This window comes from Lonchura striata, chromosome 4, assembly GCF_050655825.1.
Source record: "Lonchura striata isolate lonStrDom1 chromosome 4, ASM5065582v1, whole genome shotgun sequence".
In the NCBI taxonomy this organism is placed as follows: domain Eukaryota; kingdom Metazoa; phylum Chordata; class Aves; order Passeriformes; family Estrildidae; genus Lonchura; species Lonchura striata.
This window is the reverse complement of record NC_140706.1, coordinates 3,386,938-3,411,493: the sequence shown is the minus strand read 5'-3', so window position 1 is coordinate 3,411,493 and position 24,556 is coordinate 3,386,938. Positions and strand designations below refer to the sequence as shown.

Sequence of the window (24,556 nt, the reverse complement as noted above, 5' to 3'; positions counted from 1 at the left end):
ATTTGTACTGAAGAAGAGAGGTGCTGGAGGCAGAAAGTGAAGCACAGCCTCTCAAGAACCTTGGTGGATCCAGTTTCTGCGTGTTCAGGTGACAGCAGGCCCTGGATGGGCTGAATTTTGGGCAATTATGACTGTGCAGACAGTGATGGAAGTGGAAGGTGATGGGAGAGAAAAGGGAGAAGGAGGTCAGGATGGTCTGTTAGAGAATCCAGGAAGGAAGGAAGGGACCTCTGGGATCATGGAATCTGAAATCCCACCACATCTTCCAGACCCCATCAACACAGCCAGCTCAGCCCCCTTAGCCCATGTGAGACAATGCCCATCTCAAAGTGCCACCTCCCTGCAGAAGAGGAGAACTGAAGCAGCAGTTAAGCTCTTTGACCTGTTTGAGGTTTTTTTTCCCCCCTTATTTTTCTCCTTTAGGATTGAGGAGGCTCTTGCCCAGCAGGAAAGGCTGAAACTGAACTGGGGTGCAAGCTCTGCCCCTGGAAGTGCCAATCCCATCATGTGTAAGAATCCCAGCATGGACTTGCATTAACCACCACCTGCTTTCTCTGGCATAATGAAACACAGATTTCTAATTGGTTTCCTGCAGGCTCTGCCCTTTATTTACCCCTTTCAGAATTTACCCAAACATACTAAAGTGCTGCTATGATTTTGTTTAAATGAAATTTAACGTAATGACTTTCCAAGTTTATATGTATCTCCGTTTTGGGGGCACTTCTGTTGCTTGGGCATTTCCCTGCTTTGTTGTGAAAGTCTAAACTGCTGGAGGGACAGTTGTGTGGCTAACTGGGATGGCTGATGGAGGGGACAAAAGCTTTGGCTCCCACAGCTTTCACAGGACTGGTCGATTGAAACTATTTCAGGGGTATCTAAGGGTATTGATTATTAGTGTATCTGAATATTCAGCCTCATTTTCCAGAGGAAAAGAGCTGCTAAGTACAGCCCAGTGGGCACACTGTCCTTCTCCTAGCTTTTTAAGGTAACCAGTCACTGACCCCACAGGAGTCTGCTCAGGGCAGCTGCAGCCCAGACAGCTCGAGCAAATCTCACTGCTTTGGACTCTTCTGGAGGTGCTACATGGGTGAACTTCTCCAAAACAGATTCCAGTGTGAATTACTTGTCCTGGTGGACAGCTGCTCCATGATACTGATTCCAATATTTACTCTGGAGCTCCTCAGGAAAGTAAACCTGATTTATTCCAAGCTCATCTGCACGGCTGATAATGAAAATTGTTGCCAGGCTTGTCAGCATCAAGAGGATAACTTGAAACCAGAGCACAGCAAGCCTGAGTGATGGTATTTCTTCCATGAGTCCCACTTTATGGGGAATATGAGATTTGTGTGTGTCTTCACTGCTGGATGCTCAGCGAGAGCCCTGACTCCCCCTTCCACTCCACAAAGGGTGGGAGAATTCTCATTTTTAATTAAGTCTGGATTTACTAAAAGAGCTCATGAGAGGTTCTGCATCTCCAACCTGTGTTTTAAGTGGCTTCACACTGAAATAGAATGGGTTTAGATTAGATAACAGGAAGAATTTATTCCCCATGAGGGTGGGGAGACCCTGACACAGGGTGCCCAGAGAAGCTGAGGCTGCCCCAGGATCCCTGGAAGTGCCCCAAGGCCAGGTTGGACACTGGGGCTTGGAGGAACCTGGGCTAGTGGAAGATGTCCCTGCCCACCCAACCCAGGGGGTTAGAATGAGATTTTATCTTCCCATCCAACCTAAACCATTCTGTCACTGTGTGATTCTACTCCACTGAATTCCTTCTGCTGTGCCCTTTAAAGAGCTGCTTGAAGAATTGGCTGACACAGAGGGAGTTAAAAGTCAGGCACTCACCTTCCAGGCTTTTGCCAGCAGCCCTTTAGCTCTTTCCAACTTTCACAGCCTTTCAAGTTTTTAAGCACAAGTCTTATTAAAATGCTATGACTATTATGCTGGCTGGCATCTTGTTGCCCTGCATTGCCCATGTGCCCTTTTTCATACAGTTTTCCCCTGTCAGTCTGATAAATAAATTATGCTTTTTTGAAGTCATCTCAGTGTTGCCATTGGGCTCTCTAGGTGATCTGTGACCTAACACCTTCTGCATCTCCAGCCCCATCCCGAGGTTATCGTTATACACAAGGCAGGGTTTTTTCTGCAAGTTGCCCCATGGATTTGGCTATTTAATAGTGATTGGGTGACTCTGGAGTGCTCAGATAACACCTCAATTCTTCTCTGCTGGACTGTCACACTCTCCACCCTCCGACTCCATGGCCTCTGTGACATGGCACTCTTTCATCTTCTGCTAATGGCCATAAATCTGTGGTGGAATATTACTGGCACACCAAGTTTCAGAGCTGGCTCAGCCCATTAAATTACTAGCAAAAGGCACAGATTTTGCAGTGGATTAGGCATAGCTCTCTTCTTGGAGAGCAGAGCCATGAGGCTTATCTCAAATCTGCCCAGGAAAGGATGCTCAGATAAGGAGCATGGTTATATCCCTTTGGGCTACAGGATTCCAAAAATATTTAGGATTACACCCTTATCTTATTTGTCTTATGGGGAGTTTTGTGTAACTTGAAGTCAGCAAATATATAGTTTATTTTGCTTAATTTCTCATTAATATAAACCTGCTTTCAGTACTAGGAGAGTCATTGGCTTGATGTCATACTGAAGTCTGAGAAATATTGCAGTTTTGGACAAGTTCAACACATGAAAAACTTTGGAATGCTTTGGTTCTGTCCCTTGCTTAAGTACACTCTGCTAAGGTAGACACTGATTATTCTCTCTTCCCCTCCAGCACTGTTACCTCAGTTGCTCTATCACCTTGACATCCTTGATAAATGGATGTAAATGACAAATGCTAATAAATTCCTGGGCCATTCACACAGGTCAAGCAAACAAGCAAACAGGAGATTAATACAACTGAATCAGATAATGCCTGCAGAATAATTAAAGTATTGAAACACAACCTCTTTCTGGTTTTAATAATGGATGTTTGTAAATCACTGTTGCCACATGAGATCATTCAGCATCTCTTCTGCCTTATAACTTTCAGCCTAATTTTAGTAATGAGTGTTTTTCCAGTCAAACAATGTTCCTTAGATTTAAAGTTAGCACATTAATATGCGCATCAAAAATAAGTACATCACCTCTAATATCTCCCTTGTGGCCAGGTTTCACTTTGCCTGACTGAATCGTTATGTATAATTAATATTGGTGTGATTACAGTTTGCCTGATTAAACGATGTGCCCGTGGAGTAATAACAGATCCACAGAAGTTCTTTGCAAGCAGGAGGGAGGTAAAAAAATCTTGGTGACTTCCTTCTACCTGATTCAGCCCATATAATTTGTGTAAGATTTAGTAGTTAAGTGGTGTTGGCATCTCTCCTGTTGGTCCATGCCACAGCCACCAATCAGCACAGGAATTAATCCCTCTCTGGAAGCTGTAGGATGCCACAAGTGTTCTCAAGGTGCCAGATGCAGAAACTTCACCAGCTCTGGTAGATGCAAAACTCTTCTGCAGTGTAAGTCTTCTAAAAACAAAATAAAAACCCTCAAGCTAAATAAATTTAAAATTTAATTTTTAGTATTTCACTTTTTTATTAATAACATTCCTGTTCTATGTGCCATAGGAATTGGCAGCAAAGTGTGGTGGCAAAATAAGAAATAGTCACAGATTTGATGGAGTCACCATCCCTGGAATTGCTGAAAAAGGTGTGGATATGCCACTGGAGGGTATGGCTAAGTGGTGAAAAAGGTGGTGCTGGGTTGAAGGCTTAACTATCTTCAGGTTTTTGCAGCCTTAATGATTTTATGAGTCTGTGATTCTGTTATTTGATTCTGAGAAAAAGACTTTGAAGCAACCTGTGCCTCAGTTTCCATTCTGATGGACCCCAGTTCAGGAACTGAAGGGAATTTGTGGACATAATCCAGTGTGTTGGCACTTCACAGCACTTCTGCCACAGCCTGAGTTTCTGCAGGCCAGGTTCATAAATCACAGTCCCAGTGCTCCAGACCATCTGTACCCTGACCACCACAGGTCCCATTCCTGTTGCTGTAATTCTAATAATGAATATTTTTTACCATCTCTCTTGGTTTTCAGTTATGCACAATGATCTCTACAAAGATGTGCAGTTTATTTATAGCTTATAAGGGACCCAACAATTCAAGGCAGACTGCTTCAAAAGAAGCAGCTTGTTATGACTTTTTATTCTCCATCCTTTTGTTTGCTGCACAATCAAACATGTTTTTGCAGCTCTTTTGAATTTTCCAGCCTGTTAACTGCCCACAATTGTATTTGCTGAATGAGCCTTATAACTTCTTTGTAAAAAATTCTACTATAAATCCTTTTATGTGCACAAAGACATTTTTTTCCCTTCCCCTCACAGAAAACATCCTAAATAGTGCAAAAATGGGAGGTCAAGTGTAAGAGAGATACTCTGACTGTTCTCATCTTGTTCTTCACCTGCTAAAGAAGAAGTTGGTCTCATCTTCTCCCTCCTTCCATGTTTTCATCTACACCAATGCAAGCACAGAATTATGTTTTGTGTTTGTTTTCCATATCTTCTGCCTTTCCCTGTTTCCCTCTATCCAGCTCTAGGAGCTAAGAGCTGCTGAGACCTCTAGATGGTTACAGAGTGATTTTTTAACTCCTCATGTTCTCAAAAGCCTCATTGCCACTACAGAAACCCAGATTATCATCTTTTATCTTTCTTTGACTCCACTTTCTCCACCACCCCCTGCTCTGCTTTCAGCAGGCTACAAACTCACATCAGCACTAAAAATGCCCCCCATGACCAACTCTGGGGTAAAGCAGAAAGCCCTCAAAGGAATGTGCTTCACTTTTTGTGTGTTCTGACTCAGTGCTCTGAAGTTTTCAGCATGCCCCATGTCTGGAAGGCGTTTTACCCAGCACAAATGTTTTCCTGCAGAAACTCCATCAGCTTTCTCCTGGTGCTGCTGCAAGTTCTGTCAGTGTCAGTGCAGCAGGGCTGGCACTAGGTGATTATGCAAATAAAATCCCAAATTACCAAATTGCAATCACAGTGCAGGTGCTGTTAGCACCTGATTCATCCATCACTACCTCATTAACCACTCTGATTAGCGTGAGCTGTGAGAAAACCCTCTGATCTGTGCCTAAATGCAGCCATCATTGTGGTGGTTCCATATTGGAGCCACATGGATCATGCAATTGTTTCCTAAGAGAAAGGAAAGGGCAGCAGTGTCACCTCCTGCAGCATGAGCCAGGTTAGAGACACAGCAGCAAATAAACAGCCTGGGGGAGCTTTTATTAGCACTACTTCTAAATATCATAGAACCAAAGAATTATGGAATGGTTTTGGTTGGGAAGGACATTAAAGATCATCCAATTCCAACCCTCCTGGGCAAGGACACATCCCACTGTCCCAGGCTGCTCCAAGCCCTGTCCAGCCTGGCATTGGGCACTTCCAGGGATCCAGGGACAGCCACAGCTTCTCTGGGCACCTTGTGCCAGGACCTCACCACCCTCATATGGAAGAATTTCTTCCTAACATCCCATCTAAACCTACTCTCTTTCAGTTTGAACCCATTCCTCCTTGTCCCTCCTTGTCCCTGCTCTTGGAAGAAGTCCCTCTCCATATATGTATGGTTACATCTGCTGCAGCTGTAAACTGGGTGACACATCCCAGAAACAAGCTGCTCTTTGTCTTGGGAATATTTAGTGTTCCCAAAATGTGATGTGGCTGCCAGATTTCTTGATCTCAGTGAATTCCGGTTCCTCTTCTGCCTTTTTAGTTCAGAGTTTCTCAAAAAAAATATTTTGCTTGAAGCAACCTATTGCAAATCAATCAACCCGAACCAATATTTTATTTCTTTTCAATGCACATGTAAATATATATAGGTCTGTACATAAATCCTCCTTATATGCTTTGCTGCGATTTTCAGCACAGTGGTGGAGAGCAGGAATGATTCCTACTGAATTCAGGTTCTGCCAAGTTTTCATGATATTTTCTGGATCCCTGGATTAGAAATAGATCTATGTATGTGGTTCTTGACCAACTCTCTCTGAATCCCAGGCACAAAATTTTCAATAACCATGGAGAAACCTATAAAAAAACCAAGAAAAAAAATTGCTTAAAATACTTTTAAATTGTTTGTGGACCAAAAACTATTTCAGACCGCTCAGGTTGCTTCATCTCCTTTAAAATCCAGAGTATTTATTCCTTTAGCCATAGCATTTTTTTTCCCTGCTGGACAGCTGATGTGTGTGATTTGTGTATCTGGGTTAAGTTGGTTTATCTGAGAATTTTAGAGGGAATCAAAGGGCAAAATGTGTTCTGACGCCTAGTTTTACAAGTACATTTGTCCTGCCAAACAATTAATTCTTTAAATTCTTCCAAATGGGAAATCATGCTTTCTGGCCCACGAGCAGACTCGTTATTTCTGACCATAGAGTATGAAAAATAACAGCCCTTTTTTGCAGCTGTCAGTCCATGTGACACCTATAATTTACAGCATTTGTAACTACAAATGGAATTCATGCCAGGTGAGGTTTCCAAAGGGCCTGGGAATCGGATAGGCTTTGGAAAGGCTGCTGAGCAAGGATCACAGACAAATCTGTTTAAGGGACTCGCCTGGCACAGGGTCTTGAAAACTTTTCCTCACCGAGGTAGCAGAGCTGGACTCAGCAGTTTCACATGTCTGGGTAAGAGCTGGCAGGATTCACCCCTCCTTAAATTCCTGCGTTTTTACGGAGCTGTCTGGACATGTAGGAACAAGATCTAACTATAGCTGACTTCGTTCTGCTGTTCGTGCCAATCAAAACAGTCAAGGACTTGGGACATTAGCACCCTGTTATCTTTTTTGTCCGTACATATTGAAATCTGCACAAAAGGGGGAATTAACTCTTTCCCTCTTGCTTCCCATCCTTTTCTCTTTTCTTTCTTTTTTTTCTTTAATTATTCTGTTCTTGCAATTCATTCCCTTCAGCATCTTTAGCTTGTATCATTTGAATTTTTGGCTTTGAGGATTATCATAGGATCAAAATTATCTCGCTATTCACCCCTTCACCCCCTCTAAAAAAACACTGGGAAAACAGTTGATAAAAGCAATTATCTTTCCATGAAGTTGTTCCAGAGCCATCTGGGCATGGCCCTGAACAACCTGGTCTAATGAAACCTGTTTTGAGCAGGGTGTTGGATTGGGTGATCTCTGGAGGCTCCTTCCAAACTAAAACTTGAAGTTGTGGTTCCATGAAATTCTGGTTGAACTCTCACAGCCAATGCCAGAGTGTTGGCCAGACATCCTCATTCCCAGGGGAGTGACTGGGACCTAAGAAATGTGGTCAAATGAATGTGGCACAGTGCCTAAATTCTAAATCCTTCTTCACCTGGAGTTTTCTGTGGTCCCCTTTGTTAGAAAAGTGGCACCACCCAGAATCTGGGAGAGCCTCTGGCCAGCCAAAAATTTCTCGTGCGTTACCCATTACCATCAACAACCCTCTGTCATCTCCTTTCTGAATTAACAGAAGAGCTCATCACAAACAAGAAATATTCTGTAGACCAAAGTCACCAGGAGTTCTGTGACAAAACCAACCATATCAGTAGAAAATCTTCCCATTGTCTCTCTATGCTCCTTCTTTTTGTTACTATCCAAATTAAACATGTAATAAGAGGTAATAACAATACACAAAACCCTGAAAAATCATAGAATGTGGAAATATTAAAATAATTTACAGTAGATTTGCAGCAATATGATTACACACATTTTAAGAGTATTATGTCATATTAAAAGGGTTTAAGAGAGAAAAATAGTTGTTATGAAGTTGATTGATTTTTATTTATACCCTGATGGATTCCCATCTCTGCAGGGCACTTTCCTCTTTCACAGCAGTGAGAATTCCTGACAAATGTTCCTCCTGTGCTGCTGTCATTCATCCATTCTGCTGCATCACCCAGCTGATTATTCCATCTGGGGCTGGAATTTTACATTTGGCCTAATTGAACATGACTTTATTTTTTTCCAGATGATTTTTCCAATCCAGACAATTTTGGATTTCAGTCTTGTCTTTCTGCATGTGCACATGGGTTGCAAATGTGATCAGTCTGCAGAATTTCTAACTCATTAATAAAAATTGATGACTGGTGCTTGCCCTATGGAGATTTATGTTTTTGTTTCTTAATACATCATTGTGGTCTGATACTTCTCAGAGAACAGTTATGAATGCTTTGCTGTTTTTCAGACAAATTCCAGTACAACAAATAGCAGCATTATCTAATCTTTAATTCTCAAAATTGCTTAGGACACTATTAATAAATAAAGTCCAGACCTTAAGTCATATCTAATATCTATGGGATTTTTTTTCCCAATCCTCCAGGCCTACTGTTTTGTCAAAAAAAAAAAAAAAAAAAAGAAATCAAAATTCTTCAGCATAGGTTCTCCTTAAAAAAAAAAATTAAATTTTGGCTGTTATTCATCCCTCTCTTGTCTTCTTCACACTTACCGATTGAGGATTTATTTCAAGATTATTCTGAAAACTGAAATGATGCTGACTCACTGTATTCTTCTTTCCAAAGACTGGCACCCTGTAACTCTTCTCCCACCTCAGCCACACCCCAAGTTTCCAAATGTCATTTCCATAACTCTGTGGGATATTCCAGTTACCATCAATAACACACACAGGTGAATGGTGTCAAGTGCAGATGCTTTGAAACACCTTCTTAATACATTTTTTTTTTCTCCCATTTAAGTTTGACTTATTGTTTCTTTTCATTAATGCTAATTCTGACAAGTAAGTTTCTTACAACTTCCTTGAGCTGTTTTCCATGTTGCAATAGTCTGTATATTTTACTTTAACAGAAATTTCCTAAGGCATTGCCAGTTCTCCACAATTTTTCAGCTTAAAAATTTCTGTTCGGGGTCTTAACTTCTTCCATTTGAGCAAATGCATTTTTCTGAAGACCATCATCAATATCTTGCCCTTTCTTTCCTAAGGCTCATTCATACTGATTTAGTTTCACATAGACTCTCCTCTTTTTTCACGTTCTCAGTCTGTTTCTACCTATTCTTTTAAAAGTCATAACATCTTTTTTCTTTGCTTAGATTTGTTTGGCTAGTTGGGGTTATTTTGTTAGCTGCCCATCAAAAATTAGGGCTTATAAACATCCAGACTTTTCCAGCTTCTTTACACACCCTGCTTCACTCTCCTTTCCAGACATGTCAAAGAATTCCTTTCATTAGGTATCACTGTGATTAATTCAGCTAATTTTTCAGAAATGGATTCAAAGCTACATTTCACACAGAGTTGGAAGACGGTTTTGGCACTTGATGAAGATGTCCTAGAAACACAGAAAGGTTTGTGCTGGAGAAGACTTTAAAAATCATCCAATCCCACTCCCTGCCATGGCAGGGACACCTTCCACCAGCCCAGGTTGCTCCAAGCTCCATCCAACTTGGCCTTGGACACTTTCAGGGCAGCCACATCTTCCCTGGGCATCCTGTGGCTTTACCATCAGTTTTTGTTAAGCAAAGAGTCACTGCCTGTGAATTTTGATAAAATCCTGCAGTTTTTTGAGTGTTTTAGGTGAACCATGCTCCTTTCTTCACCTTGATTTGAGTGCATCTAGTTAAAATAATATTCCTTGAATGGGGTACAACACAAATGTACAAAATTAATAAGCCAGCTTGTGTAAGAGCATTTGGATGAACATCCCAGTAATCTGAATTTGTATCACACCCTGCTTTGGTTACACATCTCAATTCCATGACCATCACTGGGATCTGCCACTGAGGAGCCAACCCAGTTTCTGGAAAGAAGCTCCAATTAAGCAAATCCCTCAGTGATGTAGTTTTTCCTAATAGGAGCAGGCTGCTTTGAGCACATTGTTTGGAAGGATATAACTTTGCTTTGCTGACTTTGGGAAAGTCACTAAGTGCAAGAATCCACCCAGGCTGTCCAGCAGATACTTAGGAATTAAGCATGTCATGTTAGAAGGAAACAACACATTTTCTAATCTTTGCCAACCACAGGGAGATTCATCTCTCTTACATTTCTTGTCCTGAGATGATGACCACGATAAGAACTGACTTAAATCCCACAGACCTTGTTTTTGCCTGCAAATTGGCTTAAGTTCATCCCCTAATCAGGTAATTGAACCATTTATGTGTCTTGGCTGAATCCCAGTCTGGGTTCATCTCTTATGAAATTATTCCAGGTCATTAACCAGTCTGGTGATCCTGAACCAGTCATTATGGGAAAATACAATGCTCAGGGCCAGAAAAGCGAAGAGGACCAAGGCAGACTTCAGTTAAGAGCTTCAGGCCCTTTTTCACAGTCTTGGGACAGATCTATCAGTCTGCTTTCCAGAAGAATGTCCCAGATTCCCCTCCCCTCCTTCAGCCTGGCTTATAGAGCTGAGCACCCACTGAGCCTGCCTTGGGGTCAGGAGTGGGACCAGGACCCATCCCATGGCAGGGCCACCTCCCTTCCTGCCAGTCCTGGCACCCACTGAGCCCATCACTCTTGTCCTAGACTATTGTTTGGGGTAGATCAGGGCATAGAAGGGGCAGCACAACCTTGTGACACACATCAGCCCTATCCTCAGACCAAAGTTCAGCTCTCTCAGACTTCACAACCTGCAGCCTTGAGGAGCAACTGAGCCTGGCTCAACAGGGACCATGGTGGCCCAGGAAATCTAAATATAGAAGCAAAAAATTTGGCTCCTTTCTCTGAAGGATCCTGGTTAATACCTTTGTTTCTTTGTCTTTAACTGTGGGAAAATATGCAAAATATTTCTGAAATTCTTTACAACTCCTTCCTTCCACGTGCCACCACGTGGCAGGGAGGCATCAAATATGTGCATTTTGTTGGGAAGGGCTCTCCACTGGTGATGTTCCTGGAGCTGACTTTAAAATTGTCTGCCTTGTACAGAGTCAGGGAGAGCCAGAACATGGCATGAAAACATGACACATCCTCCAGCCCATTCCCTCAGTCTACCATTGCTTTCAACTCAGAATTTCCTGATTTATGGAGTGCCACAATAGTCTGTGTTTGCTTTTCCACTGCTAACTTTTGTGGGGTTGTTATTTTACCCTATTGAGCCTATTGAGCTCTAGGCTGGTTCATAGAAATCCAATATATTTATGGAATTACCTGTTACAGCTAAGAGTTTGTGGCATTTTTAGGTGTCTTGTGTGACAGGAGATAATTCCTTCAGTCCCTGAAATGACACACCTGAAGGCATTGCTCCAGCTGGATGTATCACACCATTCTCACCACATTCAGCTTCACCTCTTCAAGCTGCTGTAAAAAAAATCCAGATTAGGTTTTCCTTCATGAATCCAGCTCATTGCTCTTAAAGAATTAGCCAATGCCCATGGAACTATTCAAAGAAACTTACCTGAACTATGAACATGAAGGGATTTTTTACACTAAATTTTGCCATCAGGTCCCTTTTTTGTCAGTTCCATATGTTTTTAAGCTTCATTTCACCAATACCATAAAAAGAAGATAAATTTAGGAAGAATTTCTTCCCAGAGAGGGTAGAACAGGCTGCCCAGGGAGGGGGTGGCTTCTTTCAGCATCCATGGAAGTGTTTGAGAAACGAGCAGCGGCACGCAGTGCCCCAGTCTGATTGGTGTTTGCTCAAAGCTTGGAGACTTTTTCCAACCTTTAAGATTCTCTGAAGCCTGATGGAAACTCAGAAGACCTGAAATCTGCTCTACATGTTATCTGAGTCCTGCTGCTTGGCTTATAGCTGGTTGTGGTATCTCTGGTTTTCATTCAATAATTTCATTATTCTGTTTTCATGGAAAATTCTGGGGGGATGAGATTAGTGGATCATCACATGCAACAGCCTCGCTCCTCCTCTTTCCCCAGTATGAACATGAAGAGTGGCCTTGCTGGGATGACAAAAAAATCTGGGGAATTTTCTCTGGCAGGGGCAACAGCCTAGGAAAGAACCAAGGAGCAGAGCAGGTATGTGGTCACACACCTGTATGCTCTGCTGAGTATTTACCACCTAAACTCTCACCAGAACATCCAAGTGCATGCTCTTCCTGCAGCTGGAGGTAGAGTTGATATCACAGAATCACAGAATCATAGAAAAGTTTGGTTTGGAAGGATCCTTAAAGATCACCTCATTCCACACCCCTGCCATGGGCAGGGAAACCTTCCACTAGACCAGGCTGCTCCAAAGCCCAGCCTGGCCTAGAACACTTCCAAGGATGGATCATCCACAACTTCTCCTGTTATTTATCTTTGTCTTTGGCATCCTCACCAGCCCTTTTGCCCTCCTTTAATGCATTACTTGGCAATTTTGACTGAATTTTGCTTTAACAGCTAATCTGCAGCCAAAATAATATCCAACCTTAGATAATCATAATTTGGCAGCTGTGCCACAGCCATCATTGTCAAAATGTGTCCACTGTGCAGGAAAATCCATAATTTCTCACTAGTACGGTGCTGCACCCAACTGTTTCATAAAACAAGAAGTGATCAGAGGTGAGCCACTGTTCCACAAAGAGATTTTCATGTATTGTTGTGCTGAAAATACTCACCTGGGGGTTAGAGCTCTCCTAAACAAGTTATTTTCCTAGGATTCAACAAGATACTATTTCATGCTAATTTTGCTCACATTCATCCTCTCTCCTGACCCCTCAGCACTCTGCTAATGTCACCCAAATACATGGAATTATCTGGAATGAGGAAGCATTCCTGGATGGTGAGGAGCTGAATTCTGGTCAGTGTTGGCTCTAGGAATTGGCTGTTATATTCTCCATAAACAAATAGAACTTAAGGCAAACATTTGCTCCTCACACTTTCTCCAGCAAACACAGCTTCAAACATCAGGAGGGAAAAACAAACTCCATGACCAGCCTCTCAGCTTTCCATAACATCTGTGTTCATTTTTCCTGTTTTATTTTCCCTCATCCTGGAAGCAAAGCAAAGCAGGAGAAAGCATTAGCATCTAACCACAATAATTTCCTGAATTCCAGAGAACTGCTGTCAAAACCAAGGATTCACTCACTGCTGGGACATCTGTATCAGATTATTGCACTTCCCTGTTCATTCCTGCATTGTGGAAATCAGCTGCTGCTCCAACCCAGAAGCTGGGAAAAAATGTGTAGGGTTCCTACTGTTTTTCAGCATATTCTAATTTCCCTCTTCCTCACTTCCCAGGTTTCTGCCTCTAATCTGTACCATTTTCTCCCACTGGTTGTCAAGCTGCTGATAACACACACTTTTCCAGAAATGTATTTTAATTCTTTTCCTCTCTGTATATTTTTATTCTAGTCCCTTCCAAAAATGATGATGATATTTTTAATGATGACTGATTCTTTGGCCTGATTCAGCTCTTTACATAGCTGATGCAAGCAGATAATTCACTGTCTTCTCCAAAGCATTTTCCAGGAGTCTTTGGGAGTCACATCTTTCGTCTGATTGATTCATTAGATCTCAAGATCCCTGACCACCAAGATCAGGACTCGTTTCAATAGGTCCTTCTGGGACTTCACTCCTGATCTACATATCAAGCCTGGATTTCTCTTGAGAAACCCTATGAATTAATAACCAGAAAAAAATCATGACCCTACCAAATGCCCTGAGATCATTTTTAATGTCCCTTCCAACCCAAACCTCTATGACTTCCAAGGAAATGCTTGACAGGGAAAAAGAGGGAGGTACGTGGGACACCTCCAGGCAAAGTTGGCCTCTGTTAAATGGTGGCTCTTTGCACATTGGTGTTGTCAAAATATCTTCAGACCAAAGTTCAGTTCTTTCAGACTTCACAACCTGCAGCCTAGAGAGGCAACTGAGCCTGGCTCAACAAGGACCATGCTGGCCCAGGAAATCTAGATGTAGAGAAACAAAATTTGGCTCCTTTCCCTGAAGGATCCTGGTTAATACCTTTGTTTCTTTGTCTTTAACTGTGGGAAAATATGCAAAATATTTCTGAAATTTCATTCTGACCCCTTCCTTCCATGTGGAATGTATCATTTGAAAGGCATTGGTAAATGAGGTTACTTCCTCACTGGTGTGAGATCTGATCCCACTTTTGGGGTTTGGATCTACCTGGTAAGTCAGGAAATAAGGTGTATGCTACAATCACTGTGTGGTTGCTCAAAAACTTTCAGCTTTGTGTTTAAAAATTCACCCAACAGTGCTGCCCAAGGCCCCTTGGAGCAGCAAAAAAGAGGAGAAGGTGACAATCTCCCCTTCTCAGCAGCCATTGGTAAGGCTGCTGCACTTCCATGGGATTTGGGAACCATGTGGATGCTTTCCAAATCCCAAAGTTCATTTGCAGAAACAGGACTTGTACCAAAATGCAAAACCACCTGTGAAGGAATTTGGAAGCTGCAGGTCTGTAACCTTTCCCACCTGAACAGCCATCCTTACACTGGTGAGTCTGACTCAAGGCATCTCATTTAAGCTTTGCAAGCCTTGCTACATCCTTGGAAGGGCATTCACCTGGAAAATAAATCTGCATACAGCCCCTGGCTCCCAAAGCAGCTGCTCTTCCGAGCTCTGGAGCCCCAGGCAAGTTTTTCATTATGCACTGCCCGTTCTCCCCTCTCCAGCAGAGAGCCCTGCCCTGAAAGGCCAAGTTCATGGGCTGCAAGGACAGAGCAGCCCAGGATCACTGGAGAACAGCTCATAAGAAACTGATGCTGCCATCCAAATAGCAGAGCCACTGCAATAAGGTCATTCCTTCAGCAAAACGTCTCGTAATGGGCCCTCTCTGACCCGTTCACCTCCAGACCAGGGAGCTCTCAGTAATGTGGTTTTGCTTTTACTGGCCAGGACAAATCAGTTGTGCCCTTCTGGCTTCTAAAGCTGAAAATGCAGCCCTGCAGTAACTTGAGAGCCAGGGGAAAGAGAGCAAGGCAATCCCACATGTGCCCTGCTTAAAAACAAACATCTGGCTAATGCCTTCACATGGCCATTGCTATGCCTGGTACTAAATTCATTGCTCTTTTAGCTCCGTGGGTTGCATCAGATTCAATATTCAGACCAGCAGCTAGAGATATTATTCAAATACATCTCAAATCTGGATATTTACTCAGGTGCAATCTCTTTGTTGGAAATAATATTCCCAGACTAAGCATTAGCATCACTCAAGGGGACATTTCTTGTTGGATTAATAGGGAGATTTGCAGGACATGAGGGTTCAAGTGAAAAAAATCCACAAATGCATTTCTGACTTCCATGGGAACATCAGGGGAGGCTGAGCTATCAACAAGGTGCTGAAACAGGGATGAGAAGATGTTCTCCTGCTGCTGTCAGTGCTTCCATAGGATTCCACTTTGCAATGGAATTCATTTGATCAGAAATAAAAAGCCAGGCATTAGAGAAGAAATGGAACTCTCTCAACCCCTCACTGCCCATGTTACAGAGCCAAAGAGGCCCTGAAGATTCTGATGCAAAGAGATGGCTGAGCTCAGTCCAAATATTTCTGTAAAAAGAAAACAGAGAAACCACCACCAGGAAGTAGCAGACACACAAAGCTGGTGACTGAAGACATCAGTGCAAGAGAAATCATCTTGTAGGTGAAGTTTTCACAGGGAGACAACCTCATGTGCCTCCACCATGTGTCCTTGCCCTCAGGTCACCAGCTTCAAGCACACATTTTATTGACTCTAACCCAAGGTGGACATGAGGTGAGGAGCCCAGTCAGGGGGTGACCTTCCTTAATGCCACAGAAATAAATTAGTCTGAAATTCATGCCTCATCCTCTATTGTTTTAGGTGGCTTGTTAAAAGCAACCCAAAGCCTCACACACACTGAACCCAGATCTTTTTAGTCTGTCACGAGGTAGCTCCTAAAGTAACTCTGGTTAATTCCAACTGAAGACAAAATTGAGGAACACCACCCAGTTTGCAGTCTAATTTTAGTCTGAGCCTGTGCCACTCATTTTTTGTGCCATGTTTTAATATTTGCTGTTACTTACTTGTGTTAAATTGAAGCATGGAAGCCTGCAAGCTCCTTGTGTTCCCTTAAGAAAGCAAACAAGCTCCTGGGAAAAATTACAATGTGACTTGAACTTATAGAAGTAGTACATATTTATTTATCTTTTTATTTATGCGTCATAAAAAGAGAATTACAAAAAGGCTTCAGTCTGTGGGGCTTTATCAGAATCAAGATCATGACTTTGTTTCTAAAGCACTCTCCTGGCCCAGACTAAAACTTGTGTCACCTTTTTGCCCCACCTCTGCCAGCAGAGCAACCCCTTGGCCACCCAGCATCACCCTGCAAGTGTCCTCTGCTCCTGATTGCTAAAGGCAAGCCCTCAAGCCAAACACTCAGGATCCTCTTTGCAAATCCTCCTCTCCTCCCAACACTTCCATTTCTCTAACTCCCTGTCCACCAAAACATCAGCTGTTGGGACAATCAATGGCTTTTTTGAGTTTTCTCGTTATCTTATGACTGACAGGATGGAATGATGCCATGACAGCTTCTTTGTGGGCCATACAAGGAGGATATAAAGCTCTTAGAGAGTGTCCAAAAGAGGGATGTGAAGATGGTGAAGGGTCTGGAGGGGCCATGTGAGGAGTGGCTGAGGTCCCTTGCTTGGTTTAGCCTGGAGAAGAGGAGACTAAGGGTACACTCATCAGAGTCTGCAGCTCCTCCCCAGGGTCTGCTCTGATCTCTACTGTGACAATGACAGAACCCAAGGGAACACCTGGAGCTGTCCCAGGGAAGGTTTAGGTTGGATTTTAGGAAAAGGTTCTTCCCCCAGAGGGTGCAGGGCACTGCCCAGGCTCCCCAGGGAATGGACACGGCCCCAAGGCTGCCAGAGCTCCCGGAGAATTTGGACAACATTCCCAGGGATGCACAGGGTGGGATTTTAGGGGTGTCTCTGCAGGGTCAGGGGTTGAACTGAATGATGCTTGTGTGTCCCTTCCAGCTCAGGATATTCTCTGATTCTATGAAGTCCTAATTTGGTGTCCTTTTCCAAAAAAACATTTCTTGGGCTTTTATTTATGAGACAAAGAATTAACCATGAGAGGCATGACAGAGGGGTGACAACTCAGAGGGGCTTTGGTTCAGGGCTCACTCCACACCTGCCACTTGAAGCAGCTGCTGGCCTGGATTTGTTATTGGTAGGAAAATGCAGAGCAATGGCAAATAAACGCTGGCATTTCGGTGAAGCGAAATTTCGCAAAGAAATAAAACTGCCAACAGAAATATTTTTGTGCGATAACAGAGCAATTCTTTGTTGCAATTTTTGACCTTTTGTAGCATTTTTATTTATATCTTTGGTTCTGCTGTGATTTATCTCTTGTGCTGTTATTTATTTCATTCTATACATCAGTGGTGGCTTTTTTTACACGGTCATTAGCCATTTTTCTGCTAATTGCTAATTCTTCCAGTAATTCTGAAGTAATTTGCCTTATGTTTTGCTCATTCCTCCCTGAAAAAAAAAAAGTGTTTTTCAACGTGGGTCTAAAATGCTCTGCCTGGTATTGGAGTGTTTTATTATATGGCTTTTAACAGAGCAAAAGGCAAAAAAAAAAAGAACATCCCTGAGGAATGCTTCATTTTGAGCACATCAACATTCCCACTGAAATAACAAACATGTCCCACCAGCCCTATAAACCACACTTATCTGCTTGTTCTATCTGCCCACCCCACCTGCCATGGCCTCCCAGGCAGCAGCAGGGCTCTCAGAGCTCGTCCTCCTGCACACAGCAGCTCCAGCCTCTCTCCTCAGCTCCTGCCCTCTGGATCAGGCTGGGGCTGAGACGTGGGGTGGAGGCTGCACCTCCTGAAACCCACATTCCTTCTTGTCCATAGGCACTCGTGGTCTGGAAGATGCTTTACCACCTCACTTTATGCCCTGAAAGGTGCTTTGTCACCTCACTTCATCCCCCTTTTTTTTTTATTTTTGGAGTTTGGAAGGGCTCCAATTTGCCTCAGCCTCCCTCCTCCACTTGCCCTGTCAGCTCCTACATCCAGGAAGCCAAAATAATTTCTGGTTCTCAGAGAGCTCACTGTAAATCACAGCAGGGACCTGCCAAAGCACCTGCCCTGCACTAAGAGCTCGGAAAGGAGTTCAGGAGTTTGGCAATTCTTTTCCCAAGGAAGGACAGCGAGACCCTGCCTGCACAGAAAGATGTGGATGTGGTGGAGGGGGTCCAAAGAAGGCCATGGAGATTCTCCAAGGGCTGGACCACCCCTGCAATGGAAACAGCCTGAGAGATTTGGGATTGTTCAGCCTGGAGAGGCTTAGGGACCCTCACAGTGCCTCCAGGAGAGCTGGAGAGGTGCTAGGGACAAGGGATGGAGGGACAGGACACAGGGAATGGCTCCCACTGCCAGGGGGCAGGGATGGATGGGATATTGGGAAGGAATTGTTCCCTGGGAGGGTGCTGAGCCCTGGCACAGGGTGCCCAGAGCAGCTGTGGCTGCCCCTGGATCCCTGGAAGTGCCCAAGGCCAGGTTGGACAGGGCTTGGAGCAGCCTGGGACAGTGAAAGGTGTCCCTGCCCATGGCAGGGGGTTGGAAAGAGACAGTCTTTGATGTCCCTTCCAACCCAAACCATTCTGTTATTATTTTTCCATTTTTCTTTCCTATTCAGTTGCTCCAAAATTAAATTAAAAACCTGCAAGAGGAAGGTAATAAAATGCTCTCTTCATCAGTTGGCAAGGAGCAAAGAAAGTTTAGACTAGACCAGAAACCTTCCAGCCCAGAGGACAGGGAGTCTTCTGAAGGAGGAGAAAGCCACCATGAAGGGAGGTTTTGGAAAAGACAAATCATCTTCAGGAAAGGGGCTTGGACCAGATCTCCACTGTCTGCTCTGGGATCACAGCACTCGAGTAGGGGAGCAAACAGTTAAAAACAAAACCATACCCAGAGCATCCACATTCACATGAAAAGGAGAAAACTGGGAAAAAATAGTAAATGTAGTGAGATGTGATAGTGGCTGGGATGGGTTGTGGGAGCAGGAAGGAAAGGGAATTGTAATCCATATCTGAGAAGGTTCAGGTAGATATCATTAGGAGATGCTCAAAGTTTCTTTTCCCCCACCTTTATCATTCAGTTAACAAAAGCTATTTGCTTCTCCTTCCTGCCTCATTAATTAAGCCATAAACATTCACAGCATTGCCTTCTTTTTCCTAGACTTAAATAAAACTGCAAGAATACAAAAATACGAACAAAACATGCATTAATCACAAGGACTTCACTTACATTGACAAAAAGAATCCACCCCAACAAAGTCAAAATAACTTCTTAGATCATTTAGGTTGAAAAAGAGTAACATCACAACACCAACAAAGTTTATCCACACCCTACCCCTCATTCATAATAAAATCAAAATTCCCCACATTTCTAATGCTCTGCAGCAATTGCCCCGTCCAGGTTTTGCTCATTACATCTCCCAGTTATTGTCCTGATCTCAAATTTCTCCAGATCCCCCATGTTTGGAAACAAAAGGTGCAGCAGAACAGGTTTGAACCATCCCTTGCAATCACTTTTAGCTCATTTTTAATGTGCCTGAAGACCTGGGAGCAGCCCAGGAGCCAGCAGAGCTGGACAGGACCTCAGAGGGACAAGCAGTGAAGATTGATCCTGGCTTTCCAGAGGATTTTTGGATGCTCTGCCCAAGGCAAGGCAACCCCACCTTTACAAACACTTAAATATTTTATAAATTTGCCTCTGCTCTGCATTGGCTGTGAGCAGGATCCATTTCTCCCAGCTCTGGATCCAGGAGATGCTGCAGGCGGATAAGGATAATCTTCCTTTGCAGAACAAGGGCAGAGTCACAGAATCATGGTTTGAGTTGGAAAGGACCTTAAAGATCATTTATTTCCAACTCCCTGCCATGGGCAGCAACACCTTCCACCCACACTACCACTCTCCCTGGTATAAAGCCCAGAGTGTTTGCAAATGTTGATCAAAATCCTTTAAGCTCTGGTGCTTGGAACCAAAAAATTGCCTTTCCTTTCTAAGATTTGGGCATGACATGTAATTACAGCGTGACAAACACTGTTCATCAGGAGCGTGTGTGTCTTTTTATCTAGCTAAAGAGCCCTGTTCACATCACTAAATGGCACTACCTCAATCCCAGCATAGCCTCTTCCCCAAAAAGGGTAAAAAAAGAGGGAGGAAAGGGATGAAAGCATTAAGAGGGAAGAGCTGTATCCCCTGACTGGCAAGATCCCAGGTGCTCACACACCCCTGCATATGTTTACCTCCAATTCCTCCATGCAGACCTACCCCAACACTTTTATTTGGTTTAAGTGCATCAACAAAAACCTGTTCCTCATTAGTTTAAATTAACCATAATGGCCCTGATTTGGAGAGAAACAGATGAAAAGCAGGGAGGTGACAGGATGGCAGTGAGCTCTGATGTGCTTTAGCTGAGCTGCACTGACAGCACAGGCTGTGATCTCTCCCTGCCCTGGTGGGGAGGGCAAAGGCATCAGTGCAACCTTCAGGCTTTTCTGTGTGGTTGGGGCAGATGTGACAGTCCCCAGGCTCTTAACCCCACCAAAAATTGCTCCTTGCTCTCTCCCATCCCATCCTTGCACCCCATTCTAACGCTGCAGTCAGTCCATACCAGCCCCAGCCTCTCAGCAGCAGGGACAAGTTGTGTTTGGAGATGTCAGGAGAGGAGGAGAGCTCACCCAGGGAGGGCAGGTGAGGATTTTTTTGCTTCTTTTTTGCCAGGGTCAGGATTAGATGTGTGAGATGGTATTTCCTGTTCAGACTCGGATGTTTGTTAGTTCTTGTCTCTGTTACAGTCTCACAAACCCTGAGTTCTGCAGCCCTTCACTCTGACAAGCTAAAAATGGAGCCCTATCTCTCTCTCTACAAGGCCTTTTAAGGATAAACTGTCCAATTAAGAAATGTCACCTAAATTATTTTTATTTTTAACCCAATAACCAACCACCTATGTCCATGGCCTGCAATGTGGACTTTTTATCCAATTACACAAAACCACCCAAAACCATGGAGAAGAAGAAGGAGAAGGAGAAAGAAGGAGAAGGAGAAAGAAGGAGAAGGACCAGTCTCTGCCCTAAAACCTCCATTTTGCTTTATATATATGACTATATTCTAAAAGCTTAAACTCTAGGTTTTCCACCCTGTGATATTACACATTTCTATCCAAACTCCACACCCACAATCCCAGTTCCATCATTCAATTTTGGAAGCCTTCTCCACAGCCTGAGGCCAAATGCAGAGTTCTCCTGGGGGTCAGTGCCTGTCAGCACAGAAAGCCTAAAATTCTCATTCACCAGGGTTCCAACAGGCAGGATCAGGGCAGACACAAAATCTTCACCCCAGTGAACCTCTCTTTTCTTCCTACGTGGTTAAAATCCTGCTGTACATGAGAAGCTTCAGTCAAGCCTTCACTTTGGAGTGAGGCTCATGTTTTCTTTTCTCTGGGTGTCACTGGATAGATTAGATGAGATAAATATATCTCCACAGCAATCTGTGTTGTTGCAAAGATAGGGCTGCAAAATTCCATGGATGAGATCTTCCCATGCTGAGTTTAGCATCCCAGTAAGAAACAATCCTTCATTTTGGTGGCTGACATGTTTTCATCAAAATATAAGGAAAATTAATTTGACCTCAAGTGTTGGGTGTTTGGTTTTTTGTTTGTTTTTTTTTGTTTTTTTTTTAATTCACATTAAAAAAACTGTTAAGTGTTTGCCGGGTGTGTTATTTTGAGCAAAAGCATCCTTATAAACACTTTCCTTTTAAAGTATTTGCTCCTATTTTCTTGTATTTTCAAGTTCTCTTGTTCTCGGCAAGGCCAAAAACCCAGCTCAAGGAAGTTGGGTGAAATAATAAGGAAGAAAAAAGTGCATGAAAGAAACTAGGAAAATCAAAAATGTGTCATTTCCTGCAATGATTATCAAGGGAAATAAAGGAATAAAGAATCTATAATATTTTTTGTCCACTCTCATACTCAGTGAATCTACAGATCTCCCATGCTCTGACAGCACCAGTTAAATCATCCCACTCTTCACTTGGCCTGTCCTATAAAGCAACTATTTTTTTAAGAAAAATAAAGTTGAAATATCATGGATAAACACACTCCAAAGAAATATTTCCTGTGTACAGTAGCAAGAAGCTGAGGGAGAGTCCCTGTTCACCAGCAGGGTCAGTCCCCATCACAATGTATGGAGGCAGGTCACTGGGAGGAAACCAGTGTAAACAGGATCTGCTTTTATCAGTGGGAAAAAACCTCAGCCCTGTTTAAATTAGCCAGAAACATGTTCCTATATATTATACTTCTATGTTATAGTCACAAGCTGCTGCGTCCAAGCTTTGCTGCAGGGTTCAGTCATGGTAGGGAGCTGTCCCCAAATGCAAGACCATGACTGTCCCTTCTGCTTTGGGAAGGAGCTCATGATGGGATGTTTGCACCCCGGGGAGGATTCCTGGGCTGAGGGGTCAGGATTGGTTTGGCATGGGAGGGATGCTGGATGCAGGACCACAAAGAAAACCTGCCAAGGCATCCTTCTGCTGGGATGCTGGGGGTGAACTGCCAGGCTGGCAGGGCATTCTCCTGGTGGGGTGCTGGGCCTGAGGAAAGACAGGATAGCTGTTCACAGCATCCTCCTGGTGGGATGTTGGGGCTGGCAGGGACTTGCCAGCCATATAGAGGACATCCTTGTGGTGAGGTGCTGGGAGAGGGGCACTTCAGACTGGCAGGGCATCCTCCTGCTGGGATGCTGGGACTAAGGGAGGGCATGCCAGCCTGGCAGGGCATGCTGCTGCTGGGATGCAGTGCCGGGGATGCCGGCACGGCTGTTTTCCAGCGGGATGCTGTTTCCAGCGGGATGCTGTTTCCAGCGGGATGCTGTTTCCAGTGGGATGCTGTTTCCAGCGGGATGCTGTTTTCCAGTGGGATGCTGTTTCCAGTGGGATGCTGTTTCCAGTGGGATGCTGTTTGTTTTCCAGCGGGACCCGCGGGCGGGCGGGACCCGGGCCCGCCGGGCAAACCCTGCGCTCTGCTGCCCCCCGGCGGTGACGGGCGGGAGCGCCGCACCCCAGTTCTGAGTGCTCCTCCTGGGGCTGCACCCCAGTTCTGGGTGCTCCTCCTGGGGGCTGCACCCCAGTTCTGGGTGCTCCTCCTGGGGCTGCACCCCAGTTCTGGGTGCTCCTCCTGGGGGCTGCACCCCAGTTCTGGGTGCTCCTCCTGGGGTTGCACCCCAGTTCTGAATGCTCCTCCTGGGGGCTGCACCCCAGTTCTGGGTGCTCCTCCTGGGGGCTGCACCCCAGTTCTGAGTGCTCCTCCTGGGGCTGCACCCCAGTTCTGGGTGCTCCTCCTGGGGCTGCACCCCAGTTCTGGGTGCCCCTCCTGGGGGCTGCACCCCAGTTCTGAGTGCTCCTCCTGGGGGCTGCACCCCAGTTCTGAGTGCTCCTCCTGGGGCTGCACCCCAGTTCTGAGTGCTCCTCCTGGGGCTGCACCCCAGTTCTGGGTGCTCCTCCTGGGGGCTGCACCCCAGTTCTGGGTGCTCCTCCTGGGGCTGCACCCCAGTTCTGAGTGCTCCTCCTGGGGCTGCACCCCAGTTCTGGGTGCTCCTCCTGGGGGCTGCACCCCAGTTCTGGGTGCTCCTCCTGGGGTTGCACCCCAGTTCTGAATGCTCCTCCTGGGGCTGCACCCCAGTTCTGGGTGCCCCTCCTGGGGGCTGCACCCCAGTTCTGAGTGCTCCTCCTGGGGCTGCATTCCAGTGTTGAGTGATCCTCCCAGGGGCTAAAGCTCAGTGCTGAGTGATCCTTCTGGGGGCCAAACCCCAGTTCTGAGTGCTCCTCCTGGGGGCTGCACCCCACTGCTGAGTGATCCTCCTGGAACTGTACCCCACTGCTGAGTGGTCCCTCCCGGGGCTGCATCCCAATTCTGAGTGCTCTTCCTGGGGCTAAACTCCAGTTCTGAGTGATCTTTCTGGTGGCTAAACCCCAGTGCTGAGTGATCCTTCTAGTGGCCAAACCCCAGTGCTGAGTGCTCCTCCTGAGGCTGATCTTTCTGGGGGCTAAACCCCAGTGCTGAGTGATCCTCCTGGGACTGCACCCCAGTTCTGATTGCTCCTCCTGGGGCTGCACCCCGGTATGAGTGCTCCTTCTGGAACTGCACCCTGGTACTGAATGATCCTTCTGGGGGCTGCACCCCACTGCTGAGTGATCCCTCCCGGGGCTGCACCCCAGTTCTGAGTGATCCTCCTGGGGGCTGCACCCCAGTGCTGCGAGACACTTTCTGGGGCTGCACCCTACTGCTGATTGATCCTCCTGAGGATGCACCCCAGTGCTGCGAGACTCTCCGGGGGGCTGCCTCCTCCCAGAGCGTGCCGGAACCCCCTCCGTCATCATCTGGCTTGACCCCCTCCATCATCTCCCCTGCACCCCCTCCATCATCTCCCCCGGACCCCCTCCATCATCATCTGGCTTGACCCCCTCCATCATCTCCCCCGGACCCCCTCCATCATCTCCCCTCTCCCCGCCTGCTCTGCTGCCGGTTTCACTCTGCCCCGGGCTCGCCTCGTCCTGCAGAGCAGCGCTGCCTCCTCCTCCTCCTCCTCCTCCTCCTCCTCCTCCTCCTCCTCCTCCTCCCCGGCGGCACCTGACGCGCGGGGCTCC

The 24,556-nt window shown here is 45.1% G+C and overlaps 1 protein-coding gene across 5 annotated transcripts in view; it reads right to left on the bottom strand.

Moving 5' to 3' along the window:
- Positions 1–5,805: 5,805 nt before the first annotated feature.
- SMOX (spermine oxidase) overlaps positions 5,806–24,556 on the bottom strand; it is a 133,675-nt gene continuing 114,924 nt past the window's right edge. For 2 of the 5 annotated variants that reach the window (XM_085577476.1, XM_085577479.1), the window contains 2 exons: positions 11,201–11,269; positions 5,806–6,074 (listed from right to left, as the gene is read on the bottom strand). The gene's annotated coding sequence lies outside the window, so the exon portion shown is untranslated. Of the gene's footprint in view, positions 6,075–11,119; positions 11,270–24,556 lie in introns of all 5 variants that reach the window. The other 3 variants (XM_085577477.1, XM_021535757.4, XM_085577478.1) reach the window with 3 other exon arrangements.